The sequence below is a fragment of the Triticum urartu genome, chromosome 2, assembly GCF_003073215.2.
Source record: "Triticum urartu cultivar G1812 chromosome 2, Tu2.1, whole genome shotgun sequence".
Lineage (NCBI taxonomy): Eukaryota > Viridiplantae > Streptophyta > Magnoliopsida > Poales > Poaceae > Triticum > Triticum urartu.
The window spans coordinates 232,355,739-232,366,128 of NC_053023.1; positions in this window are offsets into that span (position 1 = coordinate 232,355,739).

A 10,390-nucleotide genomic window follows, 5' to 3' on the forward strand; every position below is an offset into this window, starting at 1 on the left:
ACCTGGGAACGAGAGGAAGATTTGCTCAAGGACCACCCTCACCTATTTTCTAGCCAACCCGAATCTCGAGGGCGAGATTCATCTTAAGGGGGGTAGGTTTGTAACATCCCAAATTTTCAATTTGGAATGTTATACATTAGATCATCATTGCATATCATATTTTATTCTGCATTTAGGTTGATCCTAGAAATTCTACGCAACTCAAGGACCCACGGAGAGAGTTGGGGATTTCGTTATTTTCATATTTGAGTTCTCTCAAATTTTGAGAATAGGATCATTTGATTTTATTTATTTTATCATCAATTATTTCTATTACAAAAATATGAGAGAGGGAATAAAATGAATTTCCCAAAATAAAGAAATATTGAGGATTTAATAATAAAATCAAATAAGATTTTATTTCGGAGTTTTTCGGTATTTTATTTGAATTTAGGAAAAATGTGCGTTTTTCAAAATTTCATTTAGGTCCCAAATAAATGTTCACCTTGTGCGGCTTGATTTTAGAAGCCAGTGAAAATTTATTTCGGAATTTTTGGAGTCCGTTTAGTATTTATTTTTATTTTTTTCCGAGCATAATTATTATAATAATAAAAAAACGAACCGACCTAACGTGCCGTGTCCGACTAGGACTCCAGCCCGACTAGGCAATATAAGCCGGCCCAGCCCCCCCGGGAGAAAACCCTAGCCGCCAGCCCCGCCGCCCTCGAGCCCCGCGCCGCCGCCGCCGCCCCGCCGGACGCCGCCGCCGCCGCCTCGCCCCGCGCCGCCACCGGACGCCGCTGCCGCCGCTGAGGTTCGCCGCCGCCTCGACTTTCGTGCCATCGGTTTTTTTAAATATATATATTAGATCGGTTTTCGATCGGTTTTTTTCTTTTTAGATTCGGTTTTTTTAAATAGATCGGGTTTTTCTGGTTTATTTAAATAGCGAGCATTCGTCCGTTCGTTCGTTCTAGCGAGCGTTCGTCGTTTTTTTTTCTTTTTCTCGGATTAAATCCGCGATTTTTCTGATCGCGATTCCTGATCCAATTTTTGTTTTAGTATAACTTTTCGCTTGTTTATCGGAATCAGGCGATTCATGCGCCTAGAGTTTCATTTCGAAACCCTCTATCCGTTTAACCAACTTAAACAAGATTTTGCTACTGTAAAATTTTCCCTAGATCCAGATTACTAGAACGAAGTTGTTTTCTTTCGCCGTTTGACTTTCGTTGCTTTATTCGATTTGATTCTTTTGCCAACCGGAGTTCTTAAGTTGAACCTTCTGGTTAGATCTCTTATTTGAGTTTTACCTGTGCATTAGATGAGTACTTATTGTATGCTTGTTTGTTTATCTGCGATAGAATACCCGGAGTGCGCCGCCTGTTACTTCGAATCTCTAGGTTTCGCGGATCATCAGCAAGGCAAGTAACACTTTGATCATACCTTTTCTACCACCTAGTTTTATTGCATTTGATCAATCCTCACACATTGCATGGTTATGATCTAATTAAATTGTGGGATGGGAAGTAGTTGAGGTAGAACCTATTACCTGTTTATCAAACCTTTGGGAGTTATTTCTACGTTTGCTTATTATGACATGCTATGCTAGTAGACGTGGATTGGGTGAGAGATATCCATGACATATGTGAGTTTTGTTAATTAATGGTTTATCTAAGGTGGCAACTTAAACACACATCTGGGTGGATTGAGGCACCTGGGTATTCCAGGACTTGCCTGTTTTCTTTTGGACCGCCACCCAGGCTCAAAGGGATCATGAGACTATTCATACTAGAAACTTCCGTGTGCAGCCACAAGCTATTATGGGCTCTAGCATAGTTGACTAAGTTGTGCGAACTCTTACAGTGGTAGACTAGCAGATGTAGGGGATGTAGGTGGTACGGTCTACCCGATCGTAAGGTACTAGCGCTTCTGAAAGACTATGTCTCGGTCATCCGTCTTCTCAAACACCATGTAGTGCGAGAAACCAAACGGAGGCGATCGAGTCTTGTGGGGAAAAGTGCGCAAACCTCTGCAGAGTGTAATAAACTAATCATGGTTAGCCGTGTCCCCGGTTATGGACATCTTGAGTATCTAGTACTTGGATTATCATGTGAATCTCAACATGTTACTCTAAATTAATTTTGTTGGGTTACGTTTAATGATGATGCTTAATTGGGATTGAGAATGCTGTCAACCATTCTCAATGTTTAACAACTACCATGATAATTAAATAAATTTCATTCCTTTGAAGTAGGGAAAAATTGGCTTTACGCAAAACTGTAATCATAGAGCTTTCCACCAGCCAAATATGCATATAGTATAGCTGTTTCATTCCATTACTCTCTATGTGTTACATTGCCAGCATATTCCATGTGCTGACCCGTTTCGGGCTGCAACGTTAATGTTGCAGACTTTTCAGACAATGATTAAGGAGTTTTAGGTCGTGGTTCTATACTCAGTGATGCCGTTGGAGTTGATGGACTCACTTATCTTCCAAGCCTTCCGCTGTTATCGTTATTAGATGGCCTTAAGCCATATTTATTGTAATAAGTTCTCTTTTGAGACACTCGATGTAATAAGTGTGTGATTGCTACTCTGCTATAAATCCTCCGGGTACTGTGTGGTGTCAGCATTACTGATCCAGGGATGACACCGGAGCACAGAGATCAGACTGTTTGAGGTCTGGTCGCTACAGAGATGGTATCAGAGCACATGCTGACTGTAGGACACGACCACTAAGCTAAAGACCTAGATCACTATTCACTCTCTTCTCTTCTGACCTCTCATCTTTTCCACTCTTTAGGATGGCGGATGCAAGGAACTAGTTCACGCAACCAGATGAAGATACACCCTTTGGACGTCACTTGAAGGAAGTCACTAGATACCTGAACATAGGAGTACCAAGCTTCACCGGAACCTACAACGCCACTTTACCTGAAGAAGAGCACTGGATGATTCAAGTTCAAGTTCCAGGAAGGACGTTCATGCCAGTCACTGAGCCCATAGAGTTCTCTTTTGATGCACCAACTTGGAGTCTAGGAAAGAGCATGGCAGCTCACATTGCCATGGGACGCATTGGAGAAGTCTACCGCAATGACCTCAAGGATACAATCTACCAGATTTGTGGGCGCCGAGATGAACACTGGGAGATGATCAGCACCAGGAAGGATAGATCAATCGCAGCCTTTATCCAGGAGCTAAACCAGCACATTCGACGACAGGACAACCAGATGTGCGCCGACATGATAGATCTGACGAAGGCTAAGACTAGAATCAAGGAACTGGAGGAAGAACTCAAGGCTACATGTGAAGATTTTGAAGAAGAAATTGAAGTATTGGTGGAGAAGAATGACGACCTGATCAAGAAGATTGGAATATTTATGGGAGGCCCTACGCCAGTAGAGGAAGACGAAGAACCCAAGGAGATTAGCCTGGAAGACTACATCATCATCGACGGCACCGATTCGGAACCAGATAGTAGCGATGATGACTATGTTGATGAAGCTGGAGCAGATATCATGGAGTCTGCAACCGAAGAATATTTCTAGTAGACCACCTCATCAGTAGTAGTAGTCCACCATGTAAATATAGTAGTCCGAGCACTTTTGCGATAGATAGATCGATTGTATGCCCTTGTTTGATTGAATGAAGTGAATTGTTTGATTTTTCCTCATGTGCATATGGGTAGTGTTTTCTCTTTAGACCCCCTCTATTCTTACATCTCATCTTTTCTAAACCCTCAGATGCCTCCGAGACGTGACCCCGGATTTGCCTTTCCACCGGAGCTCACCCAGTTGATCCAGCAGCAGAACACATTGATGCAGTTGCTAGTCCAAAATCAGAATCAAGGGAACAACAACAACAACCCACCACCACCACCACCACCTGTTGACCACTTAGCCCGTTTTCTTAGGCTAAATCCGCCGGTGTTTTCCAGTAGCACCGAGCCGATAGTAGCAGATGATTGGCTTCACAAGATTGCTAGGGAGTTGACCACACCAGGATGCACAGATGCGGAGAAGGTGAAGTTTGCCGCACATCAGTTAGAAGGACCCGCAGCATCATGGTGGGAGAATTTCACAGCCACTTTCCCAGTCGACACTGTCACATGGGACCAGTTTCAGCAAGCTTTTCGTACTGCACATGTTTCATCAGGAGCTATGGCCATGAAGAAGCGTGAGTTTCGCAACTTACGCCAAGGAGGACGGACAGTTGGCCAGTATGTGGAGGAATTTAGTAAGTTAGCACGTTATGCCCGAGATGACGTCGCTACGGATGCAGCTAAGCAGGAGAAGTTTCTGGAAGGACTGAATGATGAGTTGAGCATGCAGTTGATGGTAGCAACCTTCAACAACTACCAGGAGTTGGTAGATCGTGCTCTTATGATTGAAGGGAAGCAGCAGCAAATTGAGAACCGCAAGAGGAAGTATGGACAAGGGAAGTACAATTTTGGAGCTCAGCAGAAGCCACGTTTTACCCCTAGACCGGGAGGACATTTTTAGCATACCCATGGAGGAGGTAGCTCGCACAATCACAATGGCACCAGGAATGGTAATGGGAATGGAGGAAGCAATGGCTAGAACCGCACCAACCCGTCAACCCCAGCCAAGAAGGACCTGAGCCAAGTCACTTGCTATAAGTGTTCGAAGACCGGACATTATGCCAATGAATGTCCTGAAGGCCAAAATGGTAATGGAAGTTCTGGGAAGAAGCCGAACCCTTTCAACAGGGAACAGGTGAACCACGTTAGCGTGGAGGAGGTTGAAGCTCAGCCCGATGCAGTAATAGGTAAGTTTTTGGTTAAGTCATTTACTGCACTCGTTCTTTTTGATACTGGTGCATCGCATTCATACATCTCAAGGGGATTTGTGCATAAGTATAACCTATCAACCCAAGCCCTTAGGTCACCCATGTTAGTAACCTCGCCTGGAGCAGAGTATGTGGCTAGTCTATGGTGTGATCGGTTACCATTAAGGATTGGTAACTATGTTTTCCCCTCAGACCTAATAGTATTGGAATCCCAAGGATTGGATGTGATATTAGGCATGGATTGGTTATCAAAGTATGAAGGGATTTGTAGACTAGCAGATGTAGGGGAAAGTAGGTGTACCAGTCTACCCAGAGTGAAGAGTAAATGCTTCAAAAAGACCGTGTCTCGATCTTCCGATCATGGAGGTGGTCGAGTCTTGTGGGGAAAAGTGCGCAAACCTATGTAGAGTGTACAAACTAATCATGATTAGTCATGTCCCCGGTTATGGACAACGTGAGTATCTAGAAGTGAATTATTGGTTGATCTCATCACTCTATTTAATTAATGTATTGGGTATTATCATTGTTACTTAGTAAATTTTGGGATTGAGTTGGAGGAACCTTCTCAATAATGGCATAAACTTGGTAGTAAATGAAATTTATTCCTTTGTTGTAGGGAAAAAATAGCTTTATGCAAAAATTGAATTTAGAGCCTCCACCAGCCAAATATGCATGTAGTAATAGATATTGTTCATTATTGCTCTATCGTGTGATCTTGCCAGCATATTCCATGTGCTGACCTACATGGCTGCAACGTCTCCTGTTGCAGAATTTTCAGATGAGGATTAAGGTGCGATAGGTCATTGTCGTGCACTCAGTTTTGTCGTGGAGTTGGATGGACTCATTTACCTTTGAAGCTTCCACAGTTATTTTATTTAGTTGGCCTTCAGCCATATTGTTGTAATAAATACTCTTTATGAGGACCTCGATGTAATAAGTGTGTGATTGAACTCTGTTATAAATCATCGAGTATTGTGTGTGTCAGCATACCAATCCATGGATGACACTTAAGCATAGAGACTTCGATCCATTGGGATCGGGTCGCTAAAAGATGGTATCAGAGTACACGCTGACTGTAGGATGCGACCACTAGGAAAAGCCACAGGATACTCTTCTCTATTCATTTCTAATCCTTCTCTATTTCTACACTATAGATGTCGGACCCCAGGAACAAGTTCACTCAACCTGATGACGACACCCCTTTCGGACGACACTTGAAGGAAGTCACGAAGTACCTGAACATTGGCCTACGAAGCTTCACCGAAAGCTTCATAGCAATTTTACCAGAAGAGGAGCGCTGGAAGATCCAAGTTTGTGTTCCTGGAAGGAATTTCGCACCAACTACCGAGGCCATCAAGGTTTCCTTTGATGCACCAACCTGGAGCTTAGAAAAGAGCATGGCCGCCCACATCAGCTTTGGACGCATTTGCGAGGTGTACAACATGGATCTCGAAGATACCGTCTACCAGATATGTGGACGCCGGGATGAGCAATGGGAGATGATTCACACTAGGAAGGATGGATCTATTGCAGCATACATACAGGAGATGGATCAGAACATTCGTTGATATGAGAATCAGATGTGCGCTATCATGAAGAATACCAAGAAGGTGATGACCCGAAATATGGAGCTAGAGGATGAACTCATGGCAACTCGCGATGGATACGAAGAGGAAATTGCTGTGCTACTGGAGGAAAATGAAGACCTGAGGAAGAAGATAGGAATGCCCATGGTGAAACCAGAACCTGAAGTGGACATTCGTTCGGAAGACTACATCATACTAGACGACACAGACAGAGACACCGACAATGATGAAGAAGAAGATAATGACGATGAGGACAATGATGATTATGACGACGAAGCTAGTGCTGATATTATGGAGTCTTCCACCGATCAAAACTTCTAGTCGACCACCAAAATTATATTAGAGTTCTTCCAAGTAGTTAGAAATCGTTCATGAGATTTTTGTAATAGTAGCTTAGATCGATTGTATGAACGTTATTTGAAATTGAGTGGTGTGAATTGAATATATTTGTCTCATATGCATATGGGTAGTGAAATATCTCATTAGACCTTATTATATTCTGTTCTCTCACCCCTCTAACCTATCAGATGCCTCCGAGACGTGACCCCGGATTCACTTTCCCGCCGGAGCTCACGCAGTTGATCCAACAGCAGAATGCCTTGATGCAGATGCTCATTCAAAACCAAGGAAACAACAACAACCCACCGCCACCACCCCTAGTTGACAACCTAGCCTGTTTCCTAAGGTTGAATCCGCTGGTGTTCTCTAGCAGCACCGAGCTGATTTGTTGCTGACGATTGGCTCCACAAGATCTAAAGAGAGTTAACAACTGCTGGATGCACGGATGCAGAGAAGGTGCGCTTTGCCGCACATCAGCTTGATGGACCCACAACCTCTTGGTGGGAGAATTTCACCACCACCTACCCCATTGCTATAGTTACATGGGATTAGTTTCAGAAGGCCTTCTGCACCACACATGTCTCAGCTAGAGCCCTGGGTTTGAAGAAGTGTGAGTTCCGCAACTTATGCCAGGGGAATCGTATCGTGGGGCAGTACGTGGATGAGTTCAGCAAGTTAGCACGCTATGCCCCAGATGATGTGGCCACACATGCCGCAAATCAGGAGAAATTTCTTGAGGGGCTCAATGATGAGCTGAGTATGCAGTTGATGGTGGCAACTTTCACCAACTACCAGGAGCTGGTAGACAGTGCCCTCATGATTGAAGGCAAGCAGCAGCAGATAGAGAGCTGCAAGCGGAAGTATGGGCAGGGGAAGTACAACTCTAGAGCTCAGCAGAAGCCCCGTTATTCCCCATACTTGGGAGGACACACTCATCATACCCATGGAGGACATAACCATGCAGGACATTCTCACAATGGAGGAAATTCACACCACCATAGTGGCCCTAAGAATGGTAATGGGAATGGAGGAAACAACAGTCATAGCCGTTCCAACCCAGCAACCCCCGCCAAGAAGGATCTGAGTCACATTACTTGTTTCAAGTGCGGGAAGACCGGACACTATGCCACCGAGGGTCCTGAGGCAAAGAATGGTAATGGCAATGGAAGCTTAGGAAAGAAGACCAATCCCTTCACCAAAGGTCAGGTGAATCACGTCAACATGGAGGAAGTTGACGAGCAGTCTGACGCAGTTATTGGCAAATTTTTGATTAAGTCATATAAAACTCTTGTTCTTTTTGATACTGGTGCATCGTATTCATTCATATCAAAGGGGATTTGTGGACAAGTTTAAGTTGCCAACCGTAGCCCTTAAGACACCTATGTTAGTGAGCTCACTAGGAGCAGAATATATGGCTAGCCAGGCTTGTTTTCAGTTGCCGTTGACCATAGGTAGGCATGTTTTTCCCACAGACCTCATTATCTTGGAATCACAATGATTGGATGTGATACTAGGCATGTATTGGCTATCCTAGTATAGGGGAAACATCGATTGTGCTAGTAAGTCTATTCTTCTCACCACCCTAGAGGGAAAACGGATCAAGTATGTGTCTAGGAATGCGCCAAGGAGGACTCAAGTAAATTTCCTTTCGGGAGTTGTTCAGGAGGAAGTACCAGTCGTGAAGGATTATCCCAATGTATTCCCGGAGGAACTACCAGGCATGCCATCAGACCGAGACATAGAGTTTTTGATCGAGTTGTTGCCAGGCACCGGACCCATATCCAAGAGACCGTATCAGATGCCCGCAAATGATTTGGAGGAAATTAAGATGCGGATTAAGGAGTTATTGGAGAAAGGTTATATTCTACCAAGTTCATCACCTTGGGGAGCCCCAGTACTTCTAGTTAAGAAAAATGATGGATCCTTGAGAATGGTTGTTGATTATCGTGCATTGAATGAGGTGATGATCAAGAACAAATATCCTCTACCGATGATCAATGATTTGTTTGACCACCTGCAGGGAGCTAAAGTTTTCTCCAAGATCGATCTTCGATCGGGATATCACCAGCTGAAGATCCAAGAGCAGGATATACCTAAGACATCTTTTACCACAAGGTATGGGCCATATGTGTACACGATCATGTCTTTCGGTTTGACTAATGCCCCTGCCTACTTTATGAGCATGATGAATAAGGTGTTCATGGAGTTCTTGGATAAGTTTTTTGTAGTGTTCATTGATGATATATTGGTTTACTCGAAGAATGAAGAAGAACACAAGGAACATTTGCGCTTGGTTCTTGAGAAGCTCAGGGAACATCAGTTGTATGCCAAGTTCAGCAAATGCAAGTTTTGGTTGAAGGAAGTCGGATTTCTCGGACATGTTATATCAGGAGAAGGAATAGCAGTAGACCCCTCCAAGGTTAAATCTGTCACCAAATGGATGGCACCCACCTCAGTTGGAGAGATACACAGTTTCCTTGGACTTGGAGGATATTATCGGAGATTCATTGAGAATTTCTCCAAGTTTGTGAAGCCCAAGATGGAGTTATTGAAGAAGGACACCAAGTTTAATTGGACCGAGGATTGTGAGGCCAGTTTTCAGGAGTTGAAGAAAAGTTTGGTTACAGTCCCAGTGCTAATTCTTCCGAATATACGCGAGGATTTCCAAGTATGTTGTGACGCTTCTCGTCAGGGACTTGGAGGCGTTCTTATGCAAGAAGCAAGAGTTGTTTCATATACCTCACGCCAGCTTCGACCCCATGAGTTGAATTATGCCACACATGATTTGGAGTTGGCAGCCATAGTGCATGCGCTCAAGACATGGAGGCATGTTCTTATTGGAAATCATTGTGATGTTTACACGGATCATAAGAGTTTGAAATACATCTTCACACAGAAGGAGTTGAACCTCAGGTAGAGGAGATGGTTAGAGCTCATCAAGGATTATGACATGAGACTGCATTATCACCCATGAAAGGCTAATGGCGTGGCAGATGCTTTGAGCCACAAGAGTTATGTTAATACTCTCATAACTGGAGGATTATCTCAGGAGTTAGCCGATGATCTCCGAGAACTTTGCTTGGAGATAGTTCTGAGAGGTTTCGTTGCAGCAATGGAAATTCAGTCCACTTTGTTGGGAAGGGTCCGACATGCCCAGAAGACGGACATGGAAATTGCGGAGATAAAAGAAAGGATGAGTAAGGGAAAGGCTAAAGGTATTCGTGAGGATGAACACAGAACTTTGTGGTTTGAGTATCGTATCTGTAACGCCCGGATGATCATGCTACAGTAATCCCACGCTAATCATGCCATGACACCTCGGTTACTGTTGCTAACCTCGCAATGATTCGAAACCGTTTCAAATTTAAATTCTAAATAAGACAAACGACAAAAGTTTTCAAAATATTAAACAAAAATGTTCGGTGTGTGACTAATATTGCAAGGGTAATTATCGTAAAGAAAACAAATTTTTATAAAATGCCTAAATGACTTAAAATGAAATAAAACAGAGAGAAAATAAATAAAAGAAAGAAAATGCAAAAGGGAAAAACAAACAAAAAAAAGAAAAGAAGGAGAAAACCCCTCCCTGCTGGGCCGTGGCCCAGCTGGCCTCCAGGCCGTCCAACCGGCCACCTGGCCCAATCGGCAGCGCCCCACCCCCACTCCCTTATACCCACTCC